Source organism: Salvia hispanica, chromosome 6, assembly GCF_023119035.1.
Source record: "Salvia hispanica cultivar TCC Black 2014 chromosome 6, UniMelb_Shisp_WGS_1.0, whole genome shotgun sequence".
In the NCBI taxonomy this organism is placed as follows: Eukaryota; Viridiplantae; Streptophyta; class Magnoliopsida; order Lamiales; family Lamiaceae; genus Salvia; species Salvia hispanica.
In genome coordinates this window covers 12,562,876-12,580,400 of record NC_062970.1, presented here as the reverse complement: position 1 = coordinate 12,580,400, position 17,525 = coordinate 12,562,876, and the positions used below count along the sequence as shown (strand labels likewise).

The 17,525-nt window shown below is 34.6% G+C and overlaps 2 long non-coding RNA genes across 4 annotated transcripts; one reads left to right on the top strand and one right to left on the bottom strand.

Annotated features, from left to right (window-relative positions):
• Positions 1-3,309: 3,309 nt before the first annotated feature.
• On the bottom strand, positions 3,310-5,313 carry LOC125193299. Of its 2 annotated transcripts, XR_007171557.1 has the most exons (3): positions 5,182-5,313; positions 4,146-4,212; positions 3,310-3,550 (listed from the first exon to the last, which is right to left on the bottom strand). It is a non-coding gene; the product is annotated as an uncharacterized LOC125193299 (long non-coding RNA). The 2 variants fall into 2 exon arrangements; XR_007171556.1 differs by lacking the exon at positions 4,146-4,212.
• LOC125193298 lies at positions 4,690-6,090 on the top strand. 2 transcript variants are annotated; one of them, XR_007171555.1, is made up of 3 exons: positions 4,690-4,858; positions 4,959-5,228; positions 5,787-6,090. It is a non-coding gene; the product is annotated as an uncharacterized LOC125193298 (long non-coding RNA). The 2 variants fall into 2 exon arrangements; XR_007171554.1 differs by having other exon boundaries at positions 4,959-5,314.
• The last annotated feature ends 11,435 nt before the right edge of the window (positions 6,091-17,525 follow it).

The window sequence follows — 17,525 nt, the reverse complement described above, 5'->3', positions numbered from 1 at the left end:
TCGAATAAAAATTTTCAACAACCATTGTTATGACTCTTTTCTCAAAATCGTATTTTCTAAGTACCTAACGTTCAATCCCCTTGCAGCTCGTCGCATGCAGTGTTTAGTCATAGCATAAATCTAATGGCTTGTCGCTCCGGTCTTGACACTTTTGGTCTGGGCATTATTTTCATAGACGTTCACTTTAGATTATTCAACCTTCAGGCGTTTTCTACAAAGGTCAATACCTTGCCTTCCTCTGGGTCTCACACGAGGGAAATTAGAGGTGATCTAACAGTTTAACTTTGATAGGAACTGAATTTGGGATTCAAAGAGAATTATTCGAATCGTCCTTGCCTTTTGTGGGTTCCAAGGTAACCATGAAAACAAAACGATTATATTTATTTCAATTGCTTGAGTGTTTGGTTTACCGCAAACTCTCACCCGTGGCTTGCAACAAAAGTTTTCATGAAGTGCAAAGACTAGACTCAATCGGGCTCATTATGCTCACTTCAAGAAAAGAAAAGATACAACTTCAAAGGGCTTGAGTTATTTATACCCATAGAATTTGAGAATTTTCTTGTGGGAAGAGCTTGCCAGATGGAATAAATTGCGAAACTGAGGGTACGAATTAACCAAATATAAATTTCAACAATAGGTTGCAAATAATATAATCCAGATGAACAATCAAGTAGAAAAGTTTCAAGTATCCCCAGATGATAACAGTAAGACCTGAGATGGTTGGTCATGGATGGATTTGAAAAGAATAGGAGAAACAAACAATTGAAATTTGCTCAATAACATTGTGATAGAAGATCATGCCAACGAAAATTTTAAAGTTTATAAGTAGCACAAGGAAACTAACTAATAAAGAGGGCAACAAGAGGAAACTAGCCAAGGAAGAAGCAATATGCCAGCTTTAAACATGGAGCTGCAGAAAAACTCGAATTAAGAGACAATAGTCATATTTGAATTCAGAAGATAAGAGTACTCATATAAAATAAAGAGCTTGTCAATAAGTATGTCTGAAAATACAAAGGGTCAAATTTAAAAGTTTAAGGTCTCTCAGATGGCTGCTCCAAATATAGTAAGATTGAAAATGATTGGTCTCGAGTGGATTTGAGAAGGAAGAATAACAAGGAACTACCCTTTTGGGTCAACAACATCGTGATACTATATCACGCTAATGAATTCACAAAGTTTATAACCAAATCACGGAAATTAATTAGTAGAGAAGACAATCAGAGCAAACTAATCCAGGGAGAGAGCAAATTGCTTTAGACTTGGAGTTGTGATAAGACTCGTTTCATGCATCTATTCTGGGGTGAAATTCTGTGATTTTTGGAAACTAACAAGTGATTTGAGCCAGGTGTGTAGAGAATTTTCCGGAATAGAGAATGCATAAGGGAAGCGGGCGGACAACGGATCAAGGAGGAAATGGAGCTATTTTACACCTGCTGCAAACTGATCAAGTGAGCAAAGAGTGGAAGCAGCAAAATGAGATGAAGCATATTTTAAGATCCTGAATTCATGGTAGCAAATGGACTCTTTTTTTTTTTTTTTTTTTTTTTTTTTTTTTTTTTTTTTTTTTTTGCCCTAGGGATTTGAGCCTCAAGCATCCCTATAAATAGGGAAGGAAAGGAAGATTGAGAAGGACTTATCAAGTTGCTGAAGAGCTTAAAACATGATGGAATAATAATCGTGAAATTAAGAAGAGAGGATTGTTATCTATTAATGAGTGTCACAAGCACATTTGAAAACACAAAATGACTACTAATTATCTTTGAAGAATATATTATCATTGAAGAGACAATTGTTTACGGAAACATGTTCATTCTGAAGGATATAAATAAAGCAGCTCTGTGTATAGGAGTTTGGTGGCAAGAATTCAGAGAGTCAAAGTATTTCTTTAATACGAACGAGTAAAGAAGGCCTGTAGTCACTGGAGATTATCAGAAAACATGAGGGAGCAAGCTCAAAACTGAAAGTGATTCACAATCTTGACATAGAAGAGGGAAAATAATGGCACATCACTTTGCAAAAGAAGTCATTTAGGATCAAAAAGTATTTTGATCAAGGGGGGTGTGAGAAAATGGAATTCATGGGAATCCAAGTAAACGTTGCTGATGAACCTTCCTGGTTAACTACAATGGTGATACTCCATTGTTTAACTCTTTATAGAGAATGGTAAATGAGTTATAGGCAACTTTGGTCACAAGCTAATTTCACTTTGCGATCACGTCAGATGACCATATGTGGGGATTACGACTCTTTGGTACTCTCGGTTCGTAATAACGCCTATCCTCGTAACACGCCGTTTCTGTTTACTTATTATCGTAGAGCTAGGTTCTTTTGTTTACATTGTAATCATATTCTCTTATTATGTATGTGTACATCGCTTAGTTGAATCAAAGATATGATCCTTTGGAGTGATTAGATTGTCAAGAAAGACAATGGCTACCCCAGATTATTCATGTCATTGGGACGTAGAAAATGGCATCTAACCCCTACCATCTTTCTAGAAACATTGTTTTGTTCTATGCTGGATTGCTTTTCTCGTGACGAAATTTCTTTATTATCGCATACTTTTCTTTTCGTCGCTCAGAAAAGCGAGAAATGTTCATACTGCACTTCTAAGTTCGAGTTCATATTGTGTTCTAGAAGGATCACATAACTAAGTATTCTAAGTTCTTAGAAATATTGATTTCCCCATACTAGCAACATGATTCAATGACTAACTCAAAAGAGATATTATTTCACAAACTCAAAAAGAGACATCATTTCAACAATTGGTACCCGACTCGTATACTTTATACTTTCATATTTCAGTATCTTTTTCTATTTAGGAAAGTTACTTCTTTTATTCATATATTCACAGCCTTTAGCCAAGAAAAGACATGTTATCTCTTTCGTTAAGCATGTTACCCAATCAATAAACATCAACTCTTTCTTTAAACTTAGTACTTTCATCTGTTTACTCAAATCAGCTGCATGAGTTGTTTTTCCATTTCAAACTTTTAAACATCTTCACTTTCTTTTGAAAACGAACAAGTTACCTTTTTCCTCGTTGAGCGCGATGGGTGGGAGTGCTAAGAGCATTTCATGGAGTGCTAAGAGCATTTCATTGATTAGACAGTCTAGTGGAACAAGGCTAGACTGAGATTTTCAAAGGAGACTCTCGGGTTCAGAGCGTGAAAGAATGCTCTGATACCACTCTTCACGACCGCACTTGCTAAGGATAGCCTAGTCGGGGAACCGTGACTCGGGGGAGGGTATAAGAAGCGGGGAAAGAAATAGGGAAAAACAAAATCAAACATTGGTTGCGAGACATGACTAATCAAGTGCTGATACATAGAAGGAAAGATACTCGATCATGAAACTCGAGTAATCGTTTGTAAAAATTTCAATACACCAGAGTTTTGAACAAAATAGACTTGAGTCTTTTAAGATGCACAACGGAAGCAAATGAACGCGGTTCCATGTATGGAGACATGAACCTCCGAGAGTCCTAATCTGACTGAATTAAATGTATTGTCTCAATAGCACTTCATCCACCACTTCGCTGCTCAACCTGCACATTTAGAAATATATGCAGGGCTGAGTACAAAAGTACTCAGTGAACACATTGCCGAAAATACAAATATACATTTGAAAATATTGTCAAGCCACTATCACAGTAACACTCAGGGATTTTATTAAAAAGACCCGAGCTTACTAAAAATCATTTTTCGACTGCAGTGCATTTCTTTCTGTATTTTGCCATATCTGATCATCTTGTGCCGTAGAGATGGTGTTCTCTCACGGTCACATTAACAATCTTGTGCCGTAGAGATGGTGTTCTCTCACGGTCACATCAACATTCTTGTGCCGGGAAGGTGGCCACCTTCCTCGGTCACCAGACCTGCCCTCTGGCCATAGGTCTCCTGTGTACACTAGTCCGAGTAGGGACACCACCTTCACTTGGACCCGAATTCGAGTTCACATATCATCATTCACAACTCACTTGGCCTCACGCCAAAACAGATAGGCATCATACACAAAACATTTTGGCAAGACAACATCATTTAAAATAAACAACGAACATATGTTCGAGTTTTTCATAAAATATCACTTCAAAAATAATTTGCATTTTTATCCACATTAGTATGTAGGATAGAAAAGTTCACCTTGTTTTTGCTTCCTAGGATTTTCGTAATTCTCTGTTTCTCAAAGTTATCTTCCTGTATGTTCTTCCTTTTTAGAAACAAAATACAAGCTAAATTTCAGCTTTAAGAATATATATATATATATAATAACTTTATGATATGCATCTTATTATATGGTTCTCCTTCTTTAAGCCTTACTCTTCTATTAGGTTTTTATGACTCTCTCTAGAAATTCATTTTCAAATCATTTCATTATAATTCTGGGATTTAATTAGAAGTCTTAAACAACTAATTAAAGAGAAATTTTATTTATTTACTTCCAGAGATTTTATCTTCTATCAAAATATTTTGGTCCTGCCAAAATAATTTAAATTAGCCTAAACAAAGCATGGATCAATTTATAAATCAAGAGCTAAATGGGCCAATTAATATATAGAACTTAGCTCAAGATGAAATTATCGGCAGTGGGCTAAAGGGATACTTCTTACACTAATTCAAATTGAGAAGAATTAATTAAGAATTAGCCCAATTATATATATATACTCCTTACGTCTCTTTCCCTTTCTCCCTCAACTCTCTCTCTATTTCTTCTCCCCCTCGCCTCTCTCTCTCGAATCTCGAATCTGTCGCCGCCGCTGCACGGGCGGCGGTTCCCCGGCCTCCCCACGCCTCGCACTGCCAGAGCAGTTTCCCGACGCCCCGACGGCCGCTGCCTCATCGCCGACTCCTGAGAGGTAAGTTAGAGAAATTCTATCTTATTTCTTTCTGTGTAATTTCTAAAGATTTAATCTTTGATTTAAAGTTTAGGTGTTTCAAACTTGTATATTTTTGAAGGTGGGTGAAATCAGTGATGCATCGGGCTGTGGGGCTGCTACTGTCGTCGATAGGGTGCCGAAGATTAGTCGCCGGAGTCCCGACAGATTTATACTCTCGAGACAAGTTCTTATTTTGTGAAGAATTGCTATTTGTTGTTTTGGTAGCTAAAGTGAAGAATTGTTATTCTTGATCTACATGCTTATATGCAAATTTTGAGAAAAGAAAAGTGCTTGGAGTTTACCTTCATTACGTGGGAAAATGTGTTGTTGGATTGTGGGACTTGACCCTGTAATTGTTTGCAACTCTCCCCCTTTTCTTACTCCTTCTCTCTCCTTTGGATGGTTGAAAGTTTTGGAGTGAGTTCCTATTGTTTTGTAAGTGACGCTGGAAAAAGGAAAGCTCGTTCCCATATATTTGCAATGAGATTATGCATTAAATGTCTACTATCCACTTGCACATTACTTTATCTCCTCATAGTATTTTATTTGATAGAGTATGTGAAAGTGATTGAGAGCAGAAGGAACTTTGTTTCTATTTATAGGCTAAAATAATTTATGTTGCATTCTTTCTATGAAATCTCTGAAATTAGATTCGTATTGAATGCAAATACTGTATAAGATTGGTGATAGATATGAAGAAGTTACCACGTAGTCCCACTTGCAATTATTATATCTATTTCCTTAAGATTTTATTTGATATGGGAATAAATGATCTCCTCAGTAAATCTTATGGAAAATCTTCTCAAAGATTAGCTTAGATTTCTCAATCTATCTCACCGTAGATTTTGATCTTGGCATTAAGTGCAAGATCTTATATGATTTCTACAAATTTTCCCATTTTACGCAGGAACATACATTGGCGGATGTCGGTGACGTGTTGGACTTTGTTGGGATGCTAGCAGTGTTGTCAAACGGGCTGCCCGAGACTTGCACATCTTTCGCTTCCGATCATAATAGGCTAGGCTTTAATTATATTGTAATATTAGACTTGATTCGTGTATCGGGTATTACGACTTTTACTTTGAATTTATTCTTTGGATAGTCATTGAAAATAATTGCTAAATAGCACAAAAGTTTATTAGATGTCTCGTCTATATTTTCTTAACTCAATGTAAGATTCTTTCATATTTTAGTGCCGCTTTGAAATATCTAATATTCGTTGTATCGTGCTTTTATTTAATGTTGTAAAATCCTTTCAAAGTTTTGGGTTGTCTTATCATTTCCAGAGAATTAACGCCTTGGGCTTATCCTCATTCTTTTCATTCTCCTTTCAAGAAAACTAAACCAAAAAAATGGACGGAAGCAGCGTATACCAAAGCACAACCAGTGAATCCAAATCGATCACTTCGCCGCCGGGTAAGAAGCTCCGCCGCGTAAAACTAAAAAAATGGATTGGAAGCTAATTCAATTCCAAATTTCATGTTTGATAAAATGAAGTAGTAATTGATATGGAATTGAATTTGAAGAATTTGTGCGCACACAGTATACACAAAATACACACTCACACACACTTTATACAAAATACACATATTATACATACAGACACACTTCACACACTAAACACTCTACACATGCTATACACAAAATACACACACTGCATAGAGAGTGTGAAGTGTCTGAAATGTGTGTAGTGTGTGAAGTACGTGCTGTGGATATATAGTGAAAATATTTAATTTTATAACTGTTTGGAACTCTAATTTTCTACTTTTGATATGGAATTCAAATTTTGGAATTGAAAGATTTGGAATTGCATTTCAATTCCAAATCTATGGTACCATACATTAAATTTGGAATTAAAGACTCCAATTCTAATTCCACCCCTTCAATTCTTCTCAAACATAGGCTAAGTGACATTGCAATCAAGAATTATAGGTAGATAGAAACATTTTGTTCGTGAATTAATGTTGCAAAATGGAGTTAGTTTAATTCAATTCATGGTTAGGTATTGGTTTCGGTTCTCTTTTAAAACTGATGTAGCCGAGCGAGCATAGGTTCAATACATGGTTGTAAATACTACAAGGAGGTCATCCACGAGCCAATTTGTTATAGGATAAGAGTGGCTCATGAAGAGACTGATTTCAGTTCTTTTAACATTGATAAAAGATATTCTTATATACTTTCTCCATCTCTGAAAAGTCTGCCACTACATTACTAGTTATGTGGACCTCATTATCCACTAACACTATTTCTACTAATCAAATGTTTATACACTCTTTGTCCCAAGTAAAATACTCAATCCTTAGGCGACACGTGATTTTATGCAACTTTATTTTGTGTGTTAAGTAGAGAGAATAAATTAAGTGAAATAAATGCATATATATTTTTAGTAATCAGTCATCTTGGTTGAGATAAACCAAAAAAGAAAAGTGGTCATTTTCAAGGGGACGGAGGGAAGGGAGTATATTTTTTTTAAAATTTTGGCAACACAGTTAACCCGATTCAAATGCGGCGGAGTGACCCTAGGTTTTGCCGGTGAGCATCTGATACGTTGCCATCGGCCGCACAACAACAGCAGGAGGCTAGACGGAACAGAGGAGTACAGGCAGTGGACAGGGAGAGCTGGTAGAGGCACCAGCGGCAGTCAACGAGGCTTCAATCTCGAAGACGAAGCCCAAGCGAAGCGTGAAGCCTCCAAACAAGTTCGGCGACTTCGTCGCCAAATAGTTATCAGAATATCTTTTATTTATTTATTTTGCATAGTCAAACATTAGTATTTTCGTAGTTACTGATTTATCTTTTATTTTTGGTATTTTTGCGTCGAGCGTAATTATAAGCTCTGTCAGGTTTTTTTTGTTGGTTCTTTCCTGATGTTTAGGATTAGGTCGAACCAAACCTAGGGTCCTTTTTGTTCATAATCTTCTCATGAATGAAATTAATATTTCCCCAACATCTCGTTGATATTTTACAAACCCTAGGAAATCCTAGAACACCGCCGACCCGAAGACGGGCACCGGTAGGTCAGTTGCCGTCGAGAGGAGTCTGCGGAGTGTTTGAGGGAAAAGCCCTTAACATCTGGTGCTTTTTGTTCGTACTCAATGAAACGCTACAACAACAACGACAAAGGAGTATGGGGGGCACCACCCCCAGACGCGTCGCGCCGCTATCAACTTTCTTTTCGTCGGGATTTTGGTGGCCTGAATCGACAGCCGTTGGATGAAACCGATTTGGATGGACGACTTACCGAGGACCCACCATCGGGTGACCCGGTTAACGTCAAGTTGGATCGGCTTCTAGACCGATTCGATAAACTGGATGTATGGAGGGATGAAACGGACCGAAAGTTTGATAATCTGGAGCCGATGATGACGCACGAATTCGAACCGCCGCCGGGTTATGGGGATGGTGAGGAGTTTGGGGAGGATGACGGTCGTCGCCGACGATCGTGGGACAGAGGGCAGCGTCCCCGATTTCAGAATTCTGGTCGCCGAGACAATAGGAACCGAGACAATTGGGGTATCGACTTCTCGCGCAATAGGGGCGGAGGATTTAACCCTGGGTTCGACAGGCCAGCATCTTGTTGGGACCCCTGCAGCGTTTTCGCAGGGATACGCAACCGTTTGAGAAACCACAACGGGTTAAGATGGATGCACCGAGGTTCGATGGATCAGATGCGACGAATTGGGTATCCCGAGTTCAGTACTATTTCGATCATATGATGATGCCAGAGGCTCAACGTTTGCATTACGCAGTGATGCTTTTCGATCCCCCTGCGGCGGAGTGAGTGTTTAATTACTGCGCAAATAATGACTTTGTAACTTGGCACGATTTTTTGGAGGATGTGAGGCATCGTTTTGATAGGCAGAGCTTTAAGAATTATTTTGGCCTTATAGAAAAGTTAACACAGACGGGGTCGGTTCTGGATTATCACGACACGTTTGAGAAGAACCTAAACCGGGTCCAGGGCATTCCCGAGTCAGAGCTATTTACACTATTTGTTGCAGGTTTAAAGCCAGATATACAAGAGCGGCTGCACCTACATCGCCCCTCATCCTTGGTTGAGGCAATGACGCTCGCTTTGGAGCTGGCGGATTCACGAGATTGACCGACAACAGATTCAGACGACATCTAGACGTCCGTGGCAGAACCGGGACAACCGTAACCAGCCACCCTCGACCACGGGTCAGCCGCCTCCTCCAAAGGGTCAAGGAGCAGGTCGAGCCGTTAACATGGGCGGAAGAGCTTTAGCTTTTGAGGTGGGCATTTCTTTCAAAACGTGACTTTAGTATGAAAATGTTATTCTTTACTCAAGTATGTTGTCATGCCATGTTTTGTTTTATGCTTACCTATCTGCTTGGCTATGCCAACTAAGTTAAATCGAATTCGGGTCCCAGTAGAGCCGCAAACCCTACTTGGACCAGTGTACACATAAGGGGAACGTGAGCTAACATAAGAGTTGGCCGGTCCAGTGACCGTCGTGGAATGTGGCCACATTCCCGGTTCACACATGTTTCAGATATGGTATAGTTATGTTATGTGATTGCGCAATCAAAATCTTAATGAAAAGAAAAGTATTTAGTGACTCGGGTCTTTTAAGTAAAACCCCGTGATCACTCAACTGTGGCATTGACAATTTAAAATAGAACTATTTTGGCACTATGTCCACTGAGTATACCAAGTACTCAGCCCTGCATGTTTATTTTTCTAACGTGCAGGTTGAATGTGATCGAGGGACGGCGGTGTTGAGAGGAGGATGGAAAATGCTAATAAGTAGTTAGAAGGCCCAATACATCGTGTCTCCATACATGTTGTATTGTCTTGGGCATTTCCGCTGCAATGTACTTTCTTTCTATTAAGTTAGGATCTTCGATACTGTTGAACGAGTACCAGTATCTCTTATTACTCTGATTATTTTGCGATGACCCTTTTGAACTCACTATGAGTACCTAATTCAAGCCGCCTTATTATGTCAATGTTTGTTTTTCCTTTCCCATTCAGGTTGTCTCGTTTTGTCAAATGTTTCACGTTTTTCTTTTACCTTATATTTAGTCACGATATAGCCAATCTTGCTATAATTAGTAAGTGCGGTCGTGACACATAGCAAAAGGGTACACTCAAACGTATGAAGTGGATTGCTCAGATCTCCGAAGGGGATATTCCTGAGACAGAGGAAGTATATTTTAGACATTCTGGCAGAAACTGGCCTACTAGAGTGTAAACCAGCGGACACCCCCATGGCAATCAACCATGGATTGAAGATCGATGATGGAGTCGAGTTAGCTGACCGACGTCGATACCAACGACTGGTTGGAAAACTCATTTACCTCTCCCACACTAGGCCTGATATTGCTTATGCAGTCGGGATTGTAAGCCAGTTTATGCACAAGCCACAAGCAGACCATATGGAGGCAACACTCAGGATTTGCCGGTACTTGAAAGGGACAACAGGGCATGGAGTGATGTTCTCAAAGAATGAACACCTTGAAATCCACGGCTATACAAATGCTGATTGGGCAAAATCCGAACGACAGGGAATCTACAGCCGGTTACTTTACCTTTGTTGGTGGGAATTTGGTGACTTGGAAAAGTAAAAAACAAAAGGTGGTAGCTCTCTCAAGTGCAGAAGCAGAGTTCTGTGGAATTAAAAGTGGTTTGACTGAAATTTTGTGGCTCAGAAGGTTAATGAAAGAAATTAACTTCTCACCAAAAAGGAGCCAACTGTACTGCGACAATAAGGCCGCTATCAGCATCTCAGAGAACCCAGTTCAACACGACAGAACTAAGCATGTGGAGGTGGATAGACACTTCATCAAAGAAAACATTGAGAACGGTACTGTCGAGTTTCCTTTTGTTAGATCTGAAGACCAACTGGCTGATATACTGACCAAAGCAGTCAATGCTAGAAGTTTTGAAGAGGCATTGTGCAAATTGAGTGTTGGAGATCCCACCATTGGGACTACCGCAGCGGAAGACACGGAAAACAAACAGGTCCTAGACGGATCTATTTAGGTGATTATGCATTCGACTCCAATTTCATGCAACAAACATAGATCTATAGATATAACATCAAATAAACACATAATCATGCATATTCGATGTAGATTCGATTGTTACCTCATAATCCATCATTGGATTGACGTTGCTAGCTGCACCACCCGGAGATCCTTGGTTTATCGACCACGAATCTTCCGTACTATTCCCTTGTCCTTGATTCTCCATCCGTGTGGGCGGATCTTGGATAATCAATTAAATAACTTTGAATGGATCTAGGGAAACCCAATACAAACACCAAATTGTCTAGATCTAATCCTATGAATTAGGATAGATCAAGAACAATAATCAAAATCCTAATTCTCCCACGTGCTAGGCACGAAAATCGAGACAAGTGAGAGAGAAGAGGGAGGCGCCGATTTGCCTCCTAGGGTTAGGGTTTTGTGTTGTCTTGGATTGTATGCTAGGGTTTCCATTTCATTCATTATTTATAGTGGACCTTATTGGGCTAGTAAGGGGATCCATGGAATGACTTAAGTGTTGGGCTCACCCATTAGATAATTAACTAATTAAATCAAATGACCCATGATTTAATATATTATCAATGGAATATTATTTTGTTCCACTAAAGAATAATATTGCACTCCCACTTAAATCACCAAATTACAAATAACTTGGGTCCATTTTATTTTATAATATTTCCCGCGTTTAAGATTATCTTGATCCGTCAATTTAATTCTTTTGTCTGCTATGTGACTAGAATTAAATTAATTCTCCAAAGAGTTTTTCTAGTTTGAAACTTTATTTATTATTCGTGGAATAAATTCCAACTGCGCAGTTTTCTGAATAATAAATTCCTTTTTCAAACACCTCTTGGGGATCACCCCTTAGGGATTTAATCATACCACACTGGGCACGCGAATTCTATGAAATAATATTCCAATACCTTCATGTTATTCAATTACTACCACCCAAGATATCATGAACTTGAGTTACGTACAAACTCTCACATATTGATAAGTCAAAGTGGCGTTTGATAGAATAAACAATATTGATATTAATATCATAGACTAGAAAATACTAAACTTTCTGAAATATATTCTTTCAGTAGATAGCAATAAAGAATACATTTCGGATTAGATCCTTTCAGTGCTTTACCACACCGGTGTTACTAATCTCATCTTAGGTAAGAGAGAATTATCACAAACACCGCAACCGTACCAATAGGTAGCCAAAGCCTATCTAGGTTGTGAATACGTTTTTCTTCTTACTAGATCTGGCCAAGTCCCCTACTGGAAAACTCATGAGGAGATTCATCGAATTTTCCTACTTGACCTTCTTAGTAAAAAGCCTTAGACTTGTTTATTATATTTCAATAATAAATCATTATATTATATTATTTATTCTCATAAATAGGTAAACAAGTGGACGTGGCGTTTCTCGTATACATGCACAAGCTGACTGTACAAAGGCATGTACGCTCGAAGCATCTTTTAGTATAGAAATCCCAACAATCCCACCATTCAATTTGAGGGGGATTGTTAGAAATAATAAAGATTTGATTGAGAATCAATTATTCCAATCAAAGATTGATTGAATATATTGTATTGAATAGGGTGATTGATTATAGGAACATACCATGTACATCATACTATATTCTCAATTTAAAGGGAGCAATACTCAATAATAAGATCATCCAATTCCATACAAACCGTATCCTATCTCTCTCTCTTTTTACAATATGTTTTGTGAAACATTTAACACATTGGACTTTCCACTTGATATTTCAGTTCTTATAAATTTAAAATCGTGGAAATACATTCCACAAATCAATATCTGTTTTGTGTTATTAAAAACATAATAAACTAAAACAACAAGATAATTAACGTTGAATGGCCCATTTTGATATAACTCTCAATAACGAGCTAAAATTGTCACTTAAAATTTTATAAGACTTGAATAATAGTATGATAATTGGAATTGAAATTAAAATAAATAATACTAAGTCAATTTATAAGGTTGTTGTTTCTTCCAAAAGATTCTCTTTGCAAATAAGAATGCTTTGCTTTCCACTTGATATTTCAGTTCTTATAAATTTAAAATCGTGGAAATACATTCCACAAATCAATGTCTTTTTTGTGTTATTAAAAACCTAATAAACTAAAACAACAAGATAATTAACGTTGAATGGCCCATTTTGATATAATTCTCAATAACGAGCTAAAATTGTCACTTAAAATTTTATAAGACTTGAATAATAGTATGATAATTGGAATTGAAATTAAAATAAATAATACTAAGTCAATTTATAAGGTGGTTGTTTCTTCCCAAAGATTCTCTTTGCAAATAAGAATGCTTTGCTTTCCACTTGATATTTCAGTTCTTATAAATTTAAAATCGTGGAAATACATTCCACAAATCAATGTCTTTTTTGTGTTATTAAAAACATAATAAACTAAAACAACAAGATAATTAACGTTGAATGGCCCATTTTGATATAATTCTCAATAACGAGCTAAAATTGTCACTTAAAATTTTATAAGACTTGAATAATAGTATGATAATTGGAATTGAAATTAAAATAAATAATACTAAGTCAATTTATAAGGTTGTTGTTTCTTCCAAAAGATTCTCTTTGCAAATAAGAATGCTTTGCTTTCCACTTGATATTTCAGTTCTTATAAATTTAAAATCGTGGAAATACATTCCACAAATCAATGTCTTTTTTGTGTTATTAAAAACCTAATAAACTAAAACAACAAGATAATTAACGTTGAATGGCCCATTTTGATATAATTCTCAATAACGAGCTAAAATTGTCACTTAAAATTTTATAAGACTTGAATAATAGTATGATAATTGGAATTGAAATTAAAATAAATAATACTAAGTCAATTTATAAGGTGGTTATTTCTTCCCAAAGATTCTCTTTGCAAATAAGAATGCTTTGTTTTCCACTTGATATTTCAGTTCTTATAAATTTAAAATCGTGGAAATACATTCCACAAATCAATGTCTTTTTTGTGTTATTAAAAACCTAATAAACTAAAACAACAAGATAATTAACGTTGAATGGCCCATTTTGATATAATTCTCAATAACGAGCTAAAATTGTCACTTAAAATTTTATAAGACTTGAATAATAGTATGATAATTGGAATTGAAATTAAAATAAATAATACTAAGTCAATTTATAAGGTTGTTGTTTCTTCCAAAAGATTCTCTTTGCAAATAAGAATGCTTTGCTTTCCACTTGATATTTCAGTTCTTATAAATTTAAAATCGTGGAAATACATTCCACAAATCAATGTCTTTTTTGTGTTATTAAAAACCTAATAAACTAAAACAACAAGATAATTAACGTTGAATGGCCCATTTTGATATAATTCTCAATAACGAGCTAAAATTGTCACTTAAAATTTTATAAGACTTGAATAATAGTATGATAATTGGAATTGAAATTAAAATAAATAATACTAAGTCAATTTATAAGGTGGTTGTTTCTTCCAAAAGATTCTCTTTGCAAATAAGAATGCTTTGCTTTCCACTTGATATTTCAGTTCTTATAAATTTAAAATCGTGGAAATACATTCCACAAATCAATGTCTTTTTTGTGTTATTAAAAACCTAATAAACTAAAACAACAAGATAATTAACGTTGAATGGCCCATTTTGATATAATTCTCAATAACGAGCTAAAATTGTCACTTAAAATTTTATAAGACTTGAATAATAGTATGATAATTGGAATTGAAATTAAAATAAATAATACTAAGTCAATTTATAAGGTGGTTGTTTCTTCCCAAAGATTCTCTTTGCAAATAAGAATGCTTTGCTTTCCACTTGATATTTCAGTTCTTATAAATTTAAAATCGTGGAAATACATTCCACAAATCAATGTCTTTTTTGTGTTATTAAAAACATAATAAACTAAAACAACAAGATAATTAACGTTGAATGGCCCATTTTGATATAATTCTCAATAACGAGCTAAAATTGTCACTTAAAATTTTATAAGACTTGAATAATAGTATGATAATTGGAATTGAAATTAAAATAAATAATACTAAGTCAATTTATAAGGTTGTTGTTTCTTCCAAAAGATTCTCTTTGCAAATAAGAATGCTTTGCTTTCCACTTGATATTTCAGTTCTTATAAATTTAAAATCGTGGAAATACATTCCACAAATCAATGTCTTTTTTGTGTTATTAAAAACCTAATAAACTAAAACAACAAGATAATTAACGTTGAATGGCCCATTTTGATATAATTCTCAATAACGAGCTAAAATTGTCACTTAAAATTTTATAAGACTTGAATAATAGTATGATAATTGGAATTGAAATTAAAATAAATAATACTAAGTCAATTTATAAGGTGGTTGTTTCTTCCCAAAGATTCTCTTTGCAAATAAGAATGCTTTGCTTTCCACTTGATATTTCAGTTCTTATAAATTTAAAATCGTGGAAATACATTCCACAAATCAATGTCTTTTTTGTGTTATTAAAAACCTAATAAACTAAAACAACAAGATAATTAACGTTGAATGGCCCATTTTGATATAATTCTCAATAACGAGCTAAAATTGTCACTTAAAATTTTATAAGACTTGAATAATAGTATGATAATTGGAATTGAAATTAAAATAAATAATACTAAGTCAATTTATAAGGTGGTTGTTTCTTCCCAAAGATTCTCTTTGCAAATAAGAATGCTTTGCTTTCCACTTGATATTTCAGTTCTTATAAATTTAAAATCGTGGAAATACATTCCACAAATCAATGTCTTTTTTGTGTTATTAAAAACCTAATAAACTAAAACAACAAGATAATTAACGTTGAATGGCCCATTTTGATATAATTCTCAATAACGAGCTAAAATTGTCACTTAAAATTTTATAAGACTTGAATAATAGTATGATAATTGGAATTGAAATTAAAATAAATAATACTAAGTCAATTTATAAGGTGGTTGTTTCTTCCCAAAGATTCTCTTTGCAAATAAGAATGCTTTGCTTTCCACTTGATATTTCAGTTCTTATAAATTTAAAATCGTGGAAATACATTCCACAAATCAATGTCTTTTTTGTGTTATTAAAAACCTAATAAACTAAAACAACAAGATAATTAACGTTGAATGGCCCATTTTGATATAATTCTCAATAACGAGCTAAAATTGTCACTTAAAATTTTATAAGACTTGAATAATAGTATGATAATTGGAATTGAAATTAAAATAAATAATACTAAGTCAATTTATAAGGTGGTTGTTTCTTCCCAAAGATTCTCTTTGCAAATAAGAATGCTTTGCTTTCCACTTGATATTTCAGTTCTTATAAATTTAAAATCGTGGAAATACATTCCACAAATCAATGTCTTTTTTGTGTTATTAAAAACCTAATAAACTAAAACAACAAGATAATTAACGTTGAATGGCCCATTTTGATATAATTCTCAATAACGAGCTAAAATTGTCACTTAAAATTTTATAAGACTTGAATAATAGTATGATAATTGGAATTGAAATTAAAATAAATAATACTAAGTCAATTTATAAGGTGGTTGTTTCTTCCCAAAGATTCTCTTTGCAAATAAGAATGCTTTGCTTTCCACTTGATATTTCAGTTCTTATAAATTTAAAATCGTGGAAATACATTCCACAAATCAATGTCTTTTTTGTGTTATTAAAAACCTAATAAACTAAAACAACAAGATAATTAACGTTGAATGGCCCATTTTGATATAATTCTCAATAACGAGCTAAAATTGTCACTTAAAATTTTATAAGACTTGAATAATAGTATGATAATTGGAATTGAAATTAAAATAAATAATACTAAGTCAATTTATAAGGTTGTTGTTTCTTCCCAAAGATTCTCTTTGCAAATAAGAATGCTTTGCTTTCCACTTGATATTTCAGTTCTTATAAATTTAAAATCGTGGAAATACATTCCACAAATCAATGTCTTTTTTGTGTTATTAAAAACCTAATAAACTAAAACAACAAGATAATTAACGTTGAATGGCCCATTTTGATATAATTCTCAATAACGAGCTAAAATTGTCACTTAAAATTTTATAAGACTTGAATAATAGTATGATAATTGGAATTGAAATTAAAATAAATAATACTAAGTCAATTTATAAGGTGGTTGTTTGATAATTAACGTTGAATGGCCCATTTTGATATAATTCTCAATAACGAGCTAAAATTGTCACTTAAAATTTTATAAGACTTGAATAATAGTATGATAATTGGAATTGAAATTAAAATAAATAATACTAAGTCAATTTATAAGGTGGTTGTTTCTTCCCAAAGATTCTCTTTGCAAATAAGAATGCTTTGCTTTCCACTTGATATTTCAGTTCTTATAAATTTAAAATCGTGGAAATACATTCCACAAATCAATGTCTTTTTTGTGTTATTAAAAACCTAATAAACTAAAACAACAAGATAATTAACGTTGAATGGCCCATTTTGATATAATTCTCAATAACGAGCTAAAATTGTCACTTAAAATTTTATAAGACTTGAATAATAGTATGATAATTGGAATTGAAATTAAAATAAATAATACTAAGTCAATTTATAAGGTGGTTGTTTCTTCCCAAAGATTCTCTTTGCAAATAAGAATGCTTTGCTTTCCACTTGATATTT